Here is a 17,417-nt window from a genome sequence, read left to right as displayed (position 1 = left end):
CTTATAGAAACCCCAAATGTGATCTAGTGTCTGATGTGGGCATACTGAAATTATAGAGGGAACAGTTCTCCAGCCTGCTGAATGGCAGTGAAAGCATAACACTTGGAGATGGTGAAACCGATTCCCCAATCGATGACGATAAAGCGGACGGTCCATTGCCCGACCATGAAGAAGTTCGAATAGCAATTACCAGTACACATAAATTGATTATGTATGCTCTGCTCAATCCACACAAAGGGAGACACCACAATCTGTGCCAATTATTGTGGGGATAAGCCTCCTTAATATCGCATAAAAGGTTCTATCGAGCGTATTGTGTGAAAGATTGAAGTCCACCGTCAACAAACTGATTGGACCTTATCAGTGGGGATTTAAGCCTGGGAAATCAACAACAGAACAGATATTCACCGCGCGCCAAATCTTGGAAAATACCCGTTAAGAGAGGAGCGATACATACACCTCTTCGACGATTTCAAAGCTGCTTACAAAAAGGTATCCCGGAAAAACAAATACGGCTGTGTAATCTGACTTTGATCAATAACAAAAGCTCCGTCAGGATAGGGAAGGACCTCTCCCAGCCGTTTGATACCAAACGAGGTTTCAGACAACGCGACTCCCTTTCGTGCGACGTCTTCAATCAACTATCTGTCATTGGCTTCAACAACCGCACCGTTATTTCTGCTTTCCCCAGAATGGATAGGGAAGCGAAGCGAATGGGTCTAGTAGTGAACGAGAGCAAGATGAAATATCTCCTGTCATCAAACAAACAGTCGTCGCACTCGCGACTTTGCTCCCACGTCATTGTTGACAGTCATAACTTCGAAATCGTGGATAATTCCATCTATCTGAGAACCAGCATTTACACCAGCAACAATGTCAGCCTCGAAATCCAACGCAGGATAACTCTTGCCAACAGGTGCTACTTCGGACTGAGCAGGCAATTGAGAAGTAAAGTCCTCTCTCGACGAACGAAGACCAAATTATGTAAGTCACTCTTCAACCACGTCCTGCTATGTGGTGCAGAGGTGTAGACGATGACAACATTTGATGAGTCGGCGTTATGAGTTTTCGAGAAAAAGGTTCTGCGGAAGATTTGTGGTTTTTTGCACATTGGCAACAGCGAATACCGCAATCGATGGAACGATGATAGCGGCAACGCTGGCTAGGTCATGTCGGCCGAACGGATAAAACAACCCAATCCCGTTCTGAGAGTATTCGACCAAATAACCGCTGGGTGAAGCAGAAGAAGAGAAAGGCCTTCACTAATACTTCATTTTCATATTAAAGTCAATCGTACTATCAGTCAGATACGTGGCAACTATGTAAAAAAAAAGTTCCAATTTGGCAAGAACACTCCCTGGTTTCGACAAAGCTCTCATGAAAACTTATGGAAACTTGATCACCGCTTGACTTTACCGCCTTCAAGAGCTCGTATCTTTTAGTGAGTTTCCCGCCAACAAACGATCTAGTAGGGTAACATTCCTTACTGAAAATATGTATAAAATTTGTGTACACCAACTTTCGTTGTCGACTGTAAGCACCTTGTTATTGTCTCATAATTGTCGGAATGACGTTTTCGCCGCAATTACAAACAATATTTTTCAGCAATTCATTGTTTTCAATGTTTTTACGGCGATGCGTTGGAAAATTGCAACCCAATGATGGCTGTATTTAACTGCATACACATATATGTACATACATATGTACATATGTATATGCTGTTTAATGTGGCTATCGACGCATGCATCTATGGCAGACAATGCCGCTAAGTGCACTCAGCCAACGAAAAACATGAAAAACGACGCATTAACGACGTTGGAAAACCCGCCATTAACGCGAGAGGGGTTTATCGACCGAGCGCACCTCACCGCCAGTCACCGCGCAGCGTTGCACCTTAATTAAGCGTATAAGCTAAAATTGAATTGGCCGCCGCGCTGCGTGCCGTCTTCCATTAGCAGCAAGCAAGCAGCGACGACATTCCACGCAACACCAAACGGCAAAGTTGCGAGCGAACGCTGACTGTCGGCCAGCCGCGAGCGCAAGCGATGACAACGCAGCGGGGCCGACGGTGACAGTGCCGTCGACGTTTCACACGAAAATCGTTGTTTACAAACAAAGCTTTTCCAGGTCATCTTTGTTTACATCCAACGAAAATGTGGGTCATTGTAAGCGTATGCGATGTGACGCGACGCAACACGAGCGTTAGCTGAATGAACGAACGAGCGTACGAAGCGTCGAGTACATTCCGGCGTAGACATTCGGTTGTATGTAGATATGTATATATGAATCACAGCAAGCAAAGTGCCGTATGACGATAGATAAGACAATAAAGTCAATAATAGTAGTGATGGCATCGGCAACAACAACACCAACAGCGATGAACGAATGAAGTTGTAAATATGACGCTGGCAGAGCAATGACGATGTTCCTCCAAATGTGAGCACTTGTTGGGAGTAAACCATTGAATTTGACTACACCTAAAGCTTTACTCTGAGGGTAGGTTGTATAATGCCATACTAACTTTCCAATAAGCTAGGTGAGAATTACACCAATTTGTATCTGTATGAAATATACTTGGCATATCGAAGAATCTTATTTGACTGCTTTCTAAACTCTTTATATCTTCTTTTTATCTCTGAACCGAACCTCCGTATTCAGCAAGGGTTCTAAAATAGTAGGTGACATATATGTATGTTTATTACGGTGCTAAAGAACGAATTCCCGAAGCTACTAGCGAAGTCGGCATTAGAAGATTTTCGCGCGTTCTATTGCGATATTCGAACAGTTGTCCGCTCAATTTCTCAATTAACTTTCAAATAAGCGGTTAAAGCGAAATTCAGCTGATGGTTCAAAAAGATTTATCTCCCCAAAGAATCTATGTACAATGTCGACTAACACTCTTCCTTCAAAATCACGTTGATTGAAGTCCTTTACAGCAATTGGTTATTTTACTACCTCGTGAAAGTATTTTTATTCGTGGAACTAACTTTTGTTACCTTTAACAGAATACTGTCACCGGAACCTTTTTTCCAAAATGCTAAGAAATGAGTTCACTCTCTTATATTTGAGCAGCCTGTAGCCATCCAATCGATTCTGCAAAAAAACGTCGTTTCTTTGTGGCACTCCTTTCGGTACTCTATCTGTAGTCTTCATGAACTGAATTTAATGTCCGTACAAGTCCACTTTTTCATTATCACGAACCCGGATTTACAGACAGTGAAAAACTGTTGCAATGGAAAGAGTTCTGCCGAAGATCATAATTTTATTTACCGAAAGACCTTAATTCTTTCTTTCGAACATAAAACAAATGTCTTTGTGATACCTATTATAATCCATTCTCCCGAAATATATATACAGACTAATTTTTTTCGTCGAGTACAAATTTCCTTTTCTAATTTGCTAATAGCTGGATGTCAAGCATTTAAAGATCATTTTTTCCTTCGCCTCGTCCACTGGATTTCCAAAGGCTTTGCCTTTAACGAGTAGTCCTGTCTATCGCTTTTCTTGTCAGGTGGTGATATCCGTCTTTGCTTTACAGGAGTATCAACCACCCAGGCAAAGGCCTCTTAACAATTAGCTTGTCTAGCTGTTCTCAACTTGCTCTGTGGTTGATCGTCTTGCCTTAGATATAAAAAAATCTGGCATATTAGTAAGGTTCAGTAAAGTGAGTGAACGATCATTCAAAGAGTTTTCATGTGTTTTCAGATTTGAGGTTTCAGTTATACTTTAGTTTCGAGGAGCTAACAGTAACATTAATATATGCTGCCTCATAGCGGTTAATGAATTTTTCGTCCTTCTAGATCTGGTTTTATCTCTCAGAAGAAACAATTTAACAGTGTGCCTTTGCAATTAGTGGGCACTTACATAATCTCACTGTCTGGTTTTAATAGTTGTTTACTTCGAGTCTCAAATAAAGCAAACAGGTACGTACTAATCCCTAATCTTTCATTATTTTCAAATATTTCTATATTTTAGAGAATTGCTGAGCTAAAGGACCAAAAGTCTCACGAGAAGATGAATTGGACCAGCAAAATTATAAAGTTGTGTTAGATAAAACCCGATTCAGACAGCCAACCGGCTGTGGTCGCTAACGTATCTTAAGGTTTTATCGAAGATAGTGAAATAATGCCTTGATCTCTTAATAGCTATAACATCATATTTCCCGATAAACCTTCAATGGATTTAATGGCATTGTGACATCCTTGGAAACTGTGAAGCAGATGAACTAGCCAGAACAGCCTTAAAGTAGACTCAGTGGAAATATATAGTATGTGCCTCTGGCTACTTGTAGATATGTATTTTTTGGACAAATATGTTATAGAAATGCTGAACTTCGGTGGAGTCAATCCCTGACTTGCTCAATAAGCAATAATGAGTACATTTGCCGACTATTAAGAATCAAAAGAAATGACATAAGAACTACGTAAAGTGTCAGCCATTTCTAGGTTTCATCCTTTTCTTTTAAAGAAAAAGCACAGAAATTCAAATTCAATTGGGAATGTTTATTATCATTCGAAAGTACATTCTTTGGCATTTATTTTTTTAAGATTATCTCATTCAAATGTTGGTCGCGGCTACGCCTCAGATGATCCATCCGTTGAGTTCAATTTTCGATTACTCCTTCGAGCATTTCGACTGGTAATTGGCGAATGTCACGCGCGTTGTGTTTCTCCAAGGCCTGATTCGAAACATGATTGTACGCATAGACTTTAGACTTTACATATCCCCACACGAAGAGGTATAACGGTGTGATAACACACGATCTTGGTGCCCAATCGACCGGTTCAAAACGTGAAATTATATACTCACCGAGTGTTCTCTTCCTAAACCCATTGATTGATGCGATGTGTGGGAAGTGGCGCCGTCTTGTTGAAACCAAATGTCGCCGAGATCACGATTCAGATATCAAATAGTCGGTTGTAATGGCGTGTTTACGGTTTCCATTAACTCTTACGTTCTCACCAGCATCATTTTTGAAGAAATATGGACCGATGATTCCACCGGCTCACAAACCATGCTAAACCGTTGGTTTTTCTGGATGAAATGACAGCTCTTGAATCTCTTCAAATGCGGCATTTTTGTTTGTTTCCAAACAATTTGGCCAGAAACGGGCCTAATCGCTGAACAAAGTTTGGCTCGAAAACGTCGGATCTTCTTGGCACTTCTCAAGAGCCTAGGTTTAGTTACGGCATTAACAAAAAGTGATCTAAGCTTGTATATTTCAGATGCAAATAATCTTTATGTCCCTAACAAACACCTAATATTTCTTTAAAACCAAATCATCTCACACTATTACGGAGCTTTTGTTCAAGATCGGATTCCTGAGCTCCCTCGGCTCCTTCTTACGAACCTCAATGATCAAGACCCATACGAACTATGTAGATGTATTTATCTCTGTTTAATTCTTTTAGCTTTAGAAAATCATTCCAGTTCACAACAGTATGTCGAAATGAGTTCCATAGTAGGATTTAAAATTCCTTACTTTCACAAAAACAACAGCATAATTTCAACTCTCAAGCATACAGTATCTCCCAAAAGTCCATAAACACATAAAATCTTTAAGTGCACATACCCCAATGTGTTCGTAATTAAGCGTATATAAAATTCCTACTCGAGTGCTTGGAAAAACAAAAGAGCAACAACAACATGTGACTTCGCAGCGGCATTCGCCAGAGCAAAAGAGACGAGGAAAACTATGCAATTTGAAAGTTATTTGTGTCAATGACAAATATGTAATTTTGATTGCTGAAACATTGCAAACACAATCAGCGATCAGCAGCAATCATAAAAAGCACCAAAACACAAAGGCAACGGGTGAGTATCACTTTACACACACCCATACATACACACGCAAATGCTTGCAAATGGCAAATCAAAAGCATTTGAAGAGAAAAATCAAAACAAAAGCCAACCAAATGAAAAGTCATTGCGATTGCAACAATGCAGCAATTATCGTTGCAGCTGTGTTTGTGGTGGCAGCGGTGTTTGTGGTTGTGGCGCGCGCTGTTGTTGCAACAACGGACATGGCAGCGGTGGAAAAGCCTTGCTTGGAATGCGGTGCAGCCAATTTATTAGCGATGCTTTGGAAAATTGTTCAGCGAGAGAGAGAATGAGAGGGAGTGAGAGAGACGTGAGTGTTGCACAAAGCAAATGAGTTGGTAACAAAAACAATAACAATTTTGGCCGGCGGTTAGGATTGCCAATAGTTAATAATTTGTTATAAGAAAAAATTAATGTTTTGCTTACCATTATTAACGCGATGTGGCTCCGTAGAGTTTCTGAAATTAAGAAAAAAATTTCATTATTATGAGAAATATTTAATATTGTAGCGAAAATAACAGTCTAGTTCACCTAACGGTTGTATGTATCACCTAAACCTAAGCGAGATAAATAAGGGTTATGTTTATATACATGATCAGGATGAAAAAAAAAAGCTGAAATCGAAATTTAGGAGTTCGTAGATGGGCGTATTCGGACAACGGCCACGCCCACAAGGCCTATAAATTGCGAAAACCTATAAATTTCAATAACCAAGCCGAAATTAAGATGTAATTTGTCACAAAAACGAGAAGCACCTGTGGCTTGAAAATGTTTAAAAAGTGGGCGTGGTCCCTAATAGATTTTATTTATATACATATCTCACAAATCATGCAAGCAAAAAGACAAATCTTTTCGGCAGTTCTTGCGCAAACGTGAAAATAGGTGAAATCTGATGATAACCACACCCACTCCCCATATAACGGTTTTGTTAAAAACTATTAAAAGTGCGATAAATCGATACCTAATTAAGCCAGAGACTTGATTCCAGGGTGATACAAGAGTGCTTTATATGAGCCGGTGTGAAAAATTAGACAATGGGCGTGACACTGCCCAACTTTATGTGGAATCACAAATCTCCGGACCTATTGCACCAATTTCAACCAAATTTAGTATTTGGTACAGGATTACTTCAAACTCACGTTCTCCGGTTACTACTGAAAAAAGTCCTTCGCGAAAAATATAGCGACCCTGTTACTTCTAAGCGCTCTATTCCATCCACAAGTCCAAAATTCGAAAACGATTACAATCTCCACGACAGTGTGCCACCTTCGCGTTAAAGAAAAGCTCGTGCTGAAGGAAATAGCGCTGCCGTTCAGGCCAGTGTTGAGGTTAATTAGAATCAGTCGGTACAGGATCGTACACAGTTGGGTCTCTTCCCGATGACAACATAGCGAATTTTAGATGTGATGCTGCATCTGTATAAGCTTGTTTTTGGTAGAATAACTAATGCCGACAGACCATTTGAAGCGTCCAAGCTTTGCCGGTTGGGCGCTGGCAATAATGGAAGGCAACGACGCTTTTCATTGCAAAATCATCTGCTCAGATAAGGTCCATATCTGGCTTAGAGGCTGTCAACAAAAAAATGTTCGCTATTGTGGCGAGACAAATCCAAATCGGTTCAGGAAACCCAATTGCAGCCCCAAAAATTGAAAGTTTTGTGGCATAGTGGTAACATGGGACCTTATTTCTTTCGAAATGAATAGGAAGGCAGGAAATGTCGTTACCATCAATAGCAAGCGTTATAACACGATGTTTACCGACTTATTTCTCGCAATTTGATGAAATCGTCAAGGCTGATCTCAATCTCAAACAAGACGCTGCGCCGCTACATGTTTTACGTCTAAACATGGAAACATTGCGTGCAAAGGTTCGTGACTCGTTAATCTCGAGATATAGCCCAGTCAAATGATCGTCAAGATCATGCGACTTAAAGCATCTAGATTATTTTCTCTGTGGCGTGCTTTTCTTGCGTTAAATCAAAGGTTTACGCCAATGAACCAGCAACGCTCGAGGAACTCTGAAACAACATTCAATACCCTGTTCGGATGTGAAGCAGATTCCAATTAGGGCATTCTGCACTGACCAGAACTTATAGTAGTCCGAAAGCGGGTTTAGAGCATTACGTTCGAGTTATGGATATTCGGCTTTTCCGTTGATTCGGCAAGTTGGTCGGGTTTCACATATGTTTTTTGTGTTAAGGGATGTCGTAATGTATCCATATTTCATCACCGGTCATAAACCGATGCAAAAATTACTTATTTTTGTAGCGTGCAAACAACTCTTCGACATGCAAAGTCGTCTCTCAATGTGTTTTGGCTTCAACTCTTTGCTTTTGAATACATCCAGCTGTTTTTTTAAGTTGGAAATAAGTAGCTGTTTTAGTGAGTGCCAAAGATTCTGCGTACTTTTGTGTATTTATCAGCAATATTCATTGCGTAATGTTTATCCTCCTAATCTTCGAAAGAAAGCTCAGGATTTACTTCGTCTTCAAAGCCAAAATCGTCGCTTTTAAATCGTTCAAGTGATTTGGCATCTTCTTTTCTTCTTCCTCTACTTTATTGACGTAGACAAAGCTTACGTGTTTATAGCCGACTTAACAACAGTGCAGCAGTTTTTCGCTATTTGGAGCCAATTCGAGATACCAAGTGCAGATAAGTCCTTCTCCACCCGATCTCTCCAACAGAGTGGAGGTCTTCCTCTTTCTCTGCTTCCACCGGCGGGTACTGAATCGAAAAATTTCATACCTTGAGTGTTCCTTTCCATGCGGACAACATGACCTTGCCAGCGCAGCCTCTGTCTCTTGATTCGCTGAACTATGTCAATATCGCCGTATATCTCGTACAGCTCATCGTTCTATCTTGGCGGTACTCTCCGTTGCCAAGTTGCAAAGGACCATAAGTCTTCCGCAGAACCTTTCTCTCGAACATACCTAAAGCCTACTTATCAGAAGTCATAGTCCAAGCCTCTGCAACAAAAAGCGCGACGGGAAAGATGAGAAACTTGTTGAGTTTGGTCTTTGTTTTGGTGTATTTAAGTGGCTGTTGGCTACAGGATTGGGTGGTCGATTAGACCCGAACTTAACTCCTCTGTTTTTTTTTTTTATTTTTCATATCTAATGGTTTTAAAAGCATTTGGTTTACTTAAAAAGCAGCTCATTATTTAAAGCTCAGCTCCGCTGTATCGCCGTTACATCAATAAATAGAGTGTAACAAGTCAACTGCAAACAATTAATTGCCTTTAGTGCGGTAACACTGTTCACACTGGCGGCGGTGTACACAAAGTGGCCAGCATTTCATTGAGCAGTGTTGCATGAAGGCGAATTGTTAATGAATTTTTGTTCGAGCGGTTTTCCATTCACTAAATACTAAGTACACGTATAGTTGCTGTTTAATTTCTTTATGAACATTTTTTATATATTTTTTTAGTTTTTTTTTCCTAGTGTTTGTGGCAACTTAGTGAATGCAATAGAATTAAGCAAAGCAGTAATGAGCGGCTAAAAAAATCCATTATGAATGATTAAATAAAATTTTTATAGGAAATTACTTGCATAGCACAGCAGTTTATTTTTAGATTTTTAATGGAAATGTTTAATATAACTGAAAGCCTCGCGGTTGCCTTTTGCTATTATTGAAAATAATTATCTTTTTGCTGGAATTTTTTTCTAAATTGCAAGGAAATCAAAGTGTTGTTGGCAGCGTAATTTAGCTAAAATTATTCAGAGGTGGAAAATTGTAGTCGTGATTAGGGCATAAGTATGATTAAATATATGCAAATTTCCGCTTTTTATCAAAGCACTTGCCACATGCAACACATGAAGAATAAAATAAGTATTTTTACAATTTTTTAATTTTTTTTTAATTTTTTTTATATTTTTTTAATTTATTTTAATTTTTTTTTTTTATTTTTTTTTGTGACTTATGCAACCGCCATTCACTAGAACTTAATTTCACATATATATTTCTATTTTTTGATGTATGCCTCCGCGTACAGTTATTTGCGCTACAACTCGATTAGCGTAATTGCTCATTTAAATGTCGTAAATTGTGGAATTCAACATTAATAGTCGCTTCTTGTGTACGCTTTTAGCCACTTTACGGCTTTGAAAGTTCGCTTATTTATAGCTTGTTTGGGGATTATCCAAATTTATGTTGCGCATACGCACTAAATGTTACGCACAAATGAATCTCAAATGGACCCAGCAGAGCGCGGAGCAGCGTGCGCTAAATGTGAATGTGCTAAGTGTCTTTTTATGAGATACAAAAATAATAGCATAATTGATAATACAAATTTTAACCGAAAATACATTGTATAGAAAAGCTGTGGAAAAACGCTTTTTTTGAAATCTAAAAATAGTCTAAAAATTTCAAAAAATCACTGAGGTGGCAAGGTACTAATTAAGTTTATTGGAATAGGCTGAAATTATGTAAACGGAAATTTTTTTTATTATTATGTTAAATAGAACAAGAAAAGCTGTTAATTTCGGTAGCACCAATGCAATAATACCCTTCACAAACTAAAAAAAGATGATTTCCCAACAGAAAACTGAGTTTGATCGTTCAGTTTGTATGGTGACTTTACGCTATAGTTTTCTAATATGACAATTTTTTCCGTATATTGTATTGTTGCTTTGTATAATAATACGTGCCAAATTTCGAGAAGATACCTCGTCAAATAAAAGAGTTTTCCAAACAAATACTTGAAAGGTCAGTTTGTATTTATCATATAAAATTACTTGATTTTGATCATTTTCAGATATCTTGTTGTATGAAAAGTTTTCTATATAAAAACTTGATTTTGATCAGTCAGTTTGTATGGTTGCTAGATGTTATAGTATACCGATCTGAACAATTTCTTCAGATATTATATCGCTATCTTGGGTATTAATCTTTACCAAATTTTGAGAAGTTACCACATCAAATAAAAGAGTTTTCCATACAAGTACTTAATTTTTAGAGGTCAGTTTGTATGGCAGCTATATGTTATAGTGGTCCGATTTGAATCATTTATTCAGAGATTATATTACTGTCTTGGATAATAATTCATACCATTTTTCGTGAAGATATCTTGTCAAAGAAAAGAGTTTTCCATACAAAGGCTATATTTTGATTGTTCAGTTTGTATGTCAGCTAGTTATATGGTGTAGTGGTCCGATCTGAACCATTTCTTCAGATATTATATTACAGTCTTGGATAATAATCCATACCAAAATTCATGCAGATATCTTCTCAAATATAAAAGTTTTCTCTTCACTTGACTCAGACTTGATTTTGATCGTTCAGTTTTTATGACAGCTATAGACTTATAGTGGTCCGATATTAGCTGTTTCGACAAGTGAGCAACTTCTTAGGCGGAAAAGAACGTGTGTCAAATTTCAGATGGATATTGCAAAAACTAAGCGACTCTTGGTACTCTTATTACTACTCTACTACTTATGGGGGTCAGACATTATTCAAAACTTAATAAAACATTGATCAATTAACAAAATTGAACTACTGCAATTAATTTTTTTTTTTTTTTTTAATGAAAGTAAAGTTTTCTTCAGATCATCGAGTGCGTGACCTCGCTATCAAAAGCAATGGGCTAGTCCTTTATTGGCCATAGTTTTGTTAAAGCAAAATCGCTGCAGACTGAAAATCTAATGAGCTTGAAAAAGCGGTCCTTCCACCTTTTTCCAATTACATCAGATTGGGAATTGGTAATGAGCTTGATCTCCCTTATCCTGTTGAGTTGAGAGTAATACTGAACCTTTCGATCTCTCTTGAGCTTAGCAAGCGTTGAACAACAATTAGCGTTTGTGCGACTGCGAAATCCTTCTGTCCTACAGTTGTACGCTGGAGATCCCTGAATCGTAAGAGTTCCTAGTCAACATTGTCCAATAGGTTTTCATGCGGTATGGCTAAAGCAATTGTCCAACGCAAATTACTAAAGTTGTATGGAGGTAGTCGAAGTGAAAACATCTAGGAATTTTTTCCACCATTGCCCAGCGTTAACAAGTTCGATGTTGAAACATCTCGGCAGTTAGCCGCGACAGCAAATTTGCGCTTTGTCGATTTAAAGGGGTATTTAAGAGCCATATTTAGGATTTTTAGGTATATCCTTATTGCAACTTACGGTGTGCGACTGCGCTAAACTTATAAATTATTTACTTCCTTATCAGCCCCTGTCACTGGATAGCCCTTTTCGCCTAATCTAGGCATTTATCTAAATGTTCAAGTTGAAATTTGCGGTGTGCGACTTCGCTAAACTTTACATAACTCCTAATTGTAGGCAGCATATTGCTTCAATTATTTTGGTCTTGATAAATTAAAGTTGGAATTTAAGTAGTTAAGTTATTTTCTGGTAAAACATTTGGGTAATTTTAACTTATAAAAAATACAATATTCCTTATATATATCAGGTCAGACTAATGAAGCTGATCGAGGTATTCATAATAACTGTCTTCCCTCTTTTTTTTTGTTTTTGAGAGTCATTTCAGCTAAGTTTTCTGAATGTAAATGGTCCACAAATCACGCTAAAGCTTAAATTTTTTTAAAAACAAGACTACTCAAAGTCTACTCAAAGACTAGTCATCTATGGCTGAATGACTTCCAAGTCTTGTTTAGCGAGTAATAACCTTTAAAATGTTGTTATTGTAGTATGGTGTAGATTTACTGCAAGATATTCGCAAGAAACGCGAACTAACATAAACTATTTAAAAGCTAAATGAACCGGCCCCCAGTTTGCTGAAAAGAGCTGATAGTATACGTTTTGAAGTTTGGATCCCAGGTTGTCTCATTAGTAACCTACTGATTTCAATATAATCCAATAGATCTTGTTTGACATAAATTTGGAATTTTGGAATAACTAAATAAAGCTTCGAGTAAGAACTGGCTATCTGGAGACAAATTCTAGATTTTCTTCATTTATAATAAATTGTTTGAGATTGCAATAATGTGGCTCCTATTTTTAATAAGGAATGTGAAAAAACTTTCCTGTTTTTTATAAATAACACTGGAATCTTGTAGGCGACAGTATCTTCAGAAAGAAAATAAATGCAGTACAAAAAGAGCTTAGATACTCATTCATAAAATGAAAACCCGGTTAAGCGTTCTAAACGGACGAACTCAGTCTAGTTATCGATACATTTACTGCAAAAGTTTTATAAAGAAGTTATAAACTGTGACCTCTTACCTCAACTATAAGAGCAAAGAGAGGTTTCCTATCCCGGATTCCACTTGAAGTGATTTAGGGAGCTTTAAACGGGAATCTTAGTGTCATATCCAATAAAGGAAATAAATGCAGTACAAAAAGACCTTGGATACTGAAAACCAGATTAAGCGGGCGATCTCAGGCAAGCCATCGATACTTTCAAAAAGAAGTTATAAACTTTGACCTCAAATCACTACTATAAGAGAAAAGAGAGGAGTTTCCCACCCGCAATTCCACATGTAGTGATCTATAGAGTTCTAGAAACCTTAAACTGGAATCTTAGTGTCATATCCAAGTACTCTTAATCCTCTATTAAAGATTCCCAAAAAGCATTTATCTATCGAAGACTGATATCTATTATAAGTCTATAGAAGCTTATGTACTTCAAGGCTTTTATCTAGTTGAACTCTTATATCTCATCATTATAAAATAACTGGATGACACTTTGGCCCAATAAAAATTAATTGGAATGGAAAAAAATTTCCGCCTTCCAACAAGTTACCGATTTTTCATAATCACATATCCGGTCCCATATTACTCCTTCCCTGCTTTAAAAGGAGATGACTCAGATCCTAAGCACCACAGATCCCTATAATAATATCTAATATCTACACAAGGTGCTACTGTTAAATAGTCTCGGAATCCTAACCTTCGCTAATGTTAGACAAAAGCGCTTTTGTACCCAAAAAATTCCTACCGGTTCGGCCTCAATGAGATTAGTACTTTTAAATTTAGAACAAGAAATCTGTTTCAGCTAAATTTGTAAGTGTCTCGTCCGATATTCCGATGGCTAAATACACCGTCACACATGTCGCTCATCAATCTTTGGCAGAAGCGTGACGTATCGTCTGGCATCGACGATCAAGGGCCAGCTGCAATAGCGGATAAACAAATACATAAAGTTTAAGAACAACAAAAATAGATGTGACAAAGTAGTGTTGGTAAAAATGTGCTTTTATTTATTTTCCTCTTTCTTTTCAAAATCACGCTATTGGTTGGTGTCTTTTGAAAGCATTTAGATATGCGTTCGCTATAAAAATCAGTCGTGCTATTAAATATTTTACTACCGTTTGTTAGCAGATTTTTCGGAAAATAATATTGGAATGCAATTTAAACGCGGGTTGTTTGATAAGTCAACGGTAAATTAATACATTTTCGTCATTGAAAAATGGTATCTTTTTCGAGACCTCGAAGTGAGATAATAGTTTTGAAACTAAAAATTATCAACTTCGGGATTTTGGCTTACTTACACACCTAACCGAGTGTTGAAGATCACTTTTTTCTATGCTTACTTATGCTGCCCCGAAATTGTGCCAAATTTTGAAGTTTGGTAGTCGAAATTATTCTGCGGGTGTTTTTTGTAGATTGGGAAACTCAAAACTTCACGGATATATCAAGCAGCCCTATTAGAAAGATTTTCATAAGGCATAGCTGCGTGACTCATTGTTCCTCTTTGGAGAGGGAATATTTTATTGGACATTAGAAAAATGGGTTAATAGATTTTTAATTGAAGAACAAATTTGTGGCTACTACACGTCAACAAGTCATCGATCGGACGCCACTGATCCTACCCATACAAGGTATTCCGTACGGTTCGTCTCCAAAGACTTAAAAAAAATCAGTCGAGAAAGAACAGTTTCCCTGTTCTACCAAGCTACCAACACTAATGTTCACATGACCGATCTAAAATATATTGCACTCACAGAGGTTCGATTTTGGTCCAAGCAGGATAGATTTTTAAAATGACATGCAGGCTAATCCCCGACTGGAATATTAATTGGTCGCTTGACTTTCAAGACATAAGTATGTCATTCTCAACAAGTCTGGGATTTCCAACAAGCATTTATCTATCGAAGACAGACAGCTATTGCAGGATCTTTGATGCTTATGTTGCTTGGTTATTGGACTCTGGTCTAAGACTTTTATCTAGCAGGACTTTCATATCATCCATTGTAATGAAAGTCGAGGACACTTTGACACAATCATAAATATTTCTTCTTCTTTACTGGCGTAGAACACCGCTTACGCGATTATAGCCGAGTTAACAACAACGCGGCAGTCGTTTCTTCTTTTCGCTGCGTGGCGCTAATTGGAGATTCCAAGCGAAGCCAGGTCCTTCTCCACCTGGTCCTTTCAACGGAGCGGAGCTCTTCGTCTGCTTCCCCCGGCGGGTACTGCGTCAAATACTTTGTGAGCTGGAGTGTTTTCGTCCTAAATACTTGGGAAGGGTAAAACAGCTTTCGTCTTCCAACAGGCTATCAGCTTTTCTGAATCACATATCCGGCCTGAGATATTGCATATATAGAGACTACGATTTCTATTCAAATATCCTAGAAGACATGTTGCCTGGTTCTTCACTGGAATGGTGATTGCCAGGTTGTCAAAAATTATTTTCTAGACCTCTTTAGATATAGTTTTCAACGAGTCGTAGAGATATTTTTAAACGAGTCAGTAATCCCCAGCAAGCATTTATCTACCGAGGACTGAAAGCATACGTAATTCATCAGTTCTTCGTGTGAGACTTTCATCTTCCAGGCAGCACAAAATACACCTTCATACTCGAAGGCTCCTTTATTTTCTACCTTATTTTTCATCCTCTCCCCTACTAAGATACAATAACTGAAGGTATCAAGTGTCCGTTTCTGATTAATTTCATCAAGTAAATTAAATTTTGAGTTCGACATTACGGTAGGGATTCTTACCTCCCTCTCACCCTCTTCTCTCATTTCTCTTCCTTCATACAGCACAGGGTCGCATTCGGTAGTTTTCGCAAGTAACTGCACCACACAGTAGCAAGTAGAAACCTTGAAGTTGGTAGAAAGCAAGCGGTACGTGATTTTCTTCGTTGATGAAGTTGCACACCAATCACTCCATTGCTTTCTACTCCGCTCTCACTACTCCTGACTCGCTTACGCCAAAACTATAAATAAGTATATGCCGTTACATATATTATTCGCGCCATGTGACCAGAAATAAATCATATTAAGCACCTTAGTGTTGCGTGACCTTATTTTGTTGTTGCCGCTTAACGCCATCGCCACCGCCTCATTTCCGCACCCACACCCACCCATACGCATTATTAGAATATCAAAGTGTCGGCGCAAAGAAATGACGCGTCTACCGAAATCCCCCACAGCTTGACAAATGCGTGCTAATGCAACTTAAGTATATGTCTTATGTGTCCATAGCATCTAACATACGTCCATAGATAGGTGGATAGCACCACGCTGCGGTGTGCCGTCACCCTCTAGGCCACCAGCCACCCCGTCGTAGCTTTCACTTACAATTAATTGCTGACAACTTGATGAATATGTACGAGCAGCTGGAGAAATTTTCTCAGAAACTAAAACCATTGGAGGGAACGCACAGTTGGAGATTTACATATTTTATGCTTTCTTTCCAAATTCAAAACGCAAAAGACGCAAAGCTCCCAGCGAACTTAAGCGATTATTTTGAATTTTGTTTAGGAAGCTATTCGAGCCGCTAAATGTCAGAGATTAATCTCACCTAATTCACTTTTTGAAGTCGTATATTTTCCTTTGGCAGAACGGGAGCCCTGAAGCACGAAGTTTTCTGATAATTAATGCTTCAATGTTATACTTTTGGGTCTCCTCCCACGGCTTCTTTTCCCAGTTGTGATATACAAACTTCTAATTTCCTTAATTTCTGTTGGGATATCATAGTTTTTATACCTAGTGTAAGTTGTGGAGTTGGAGTCTACAACCAGAAAAATGCAGTTGGTGGTTCTTTCCATTGCAATTCTTCAGCTGCTAAACAGACTAATTGTCGCACATCTAACCTAAAAACTGATTATGGACTTGTAACCAAACGGTCGCAGAAAAGGGTTTCTGTTACCGTTTGGATCGATTCTTCGCACATCTGGGAGCCTTTTCGATATTAATTTTTTCTTAGGAGAAAGGTAGTAATGAAATTTCCTCATTAGATTTAGATAGATAGATTTGAGACTTCACTTAACATTTCCAAAGAAAAAAGTTTATCTTTTATTGTAAAAAAAAGTCATCTTAAAAGCGAATACAAACATCCAGAGGAGCCCAGGTTAGGCTAATCAATTGTACCGGAGCTCTTTAAGATGTCAGAGGTCTAAGATTCCTTGGATGTTGTAGGAAGGAGAGGTAAAATTATGTCCAGACAAGACGGGTTTTGAAATACAAATTTGATGTTGGTGAGACGTTCGAAGGATAGCGATAGTTTTGGAAGGAAAAACTGGTACAAGAAATAAATTAGTTTCGAAATAGAGGTCGGAGTATTGACTATCAGTTTTAAAACAATCTAGGAAACATTTCAACAGGTACGATAGAGATAGCAACGAACAGTTAATATTTTGCAAGCAAATTTTGACGTTTGGAAGGTTTGCGAGATAAATATCTCAACTTTTAGGTTAAGTTAGA

The 17,417-nt window shown here is 38.2% G+C and overlaps 1 long non-coding RNA gene across 2 annotated transcripts in view; it reads right to left on the bottom strand.

Annotated features, from left to right (window-relative positions):
* The window catches only part of LOC126762634 (uncharacterized), a 169,676-nt gene that overhangs the window by 108,837 nt on the left and 43,422 nt on the right, over positions 1 to 17,417 (bottom strand). For both annotated transcript variants that reach the window (XR_007667492.1, XR_007667493.1), the window contains exon 2: positions 6,247 to 6,278. This is a non-coding gene — a long non-coding RNA (uncharacterized LOC126762634). The remainder of the gene's footprint in view (positions 1 to 6,246; positions 6,279 to 17,417) is intronic.

Source organism: Bactrocera neohumeralis, chromosome 6 (genome assembly GCF_024586455.1).
Source record: "Bactrocera neohumeralis isolate Rockhampton chromosome 6, APGP_CSIRO_Bneo_wtdbg2-racon-allhic-juicebox.fasta_v2, whole genome shotgun sequence".
Taxonomy (NCBI): Eukaryota; Metazoa; Arthropoda; class Insecta; order Diptera; family Tephritidae; genus Bactrocera; species Bactrocera neohumeralis.
Note: the sequence above shows the minus strand (reverse complement) of the source record. Positions and strands in the feature narration are given on the sequence as shown.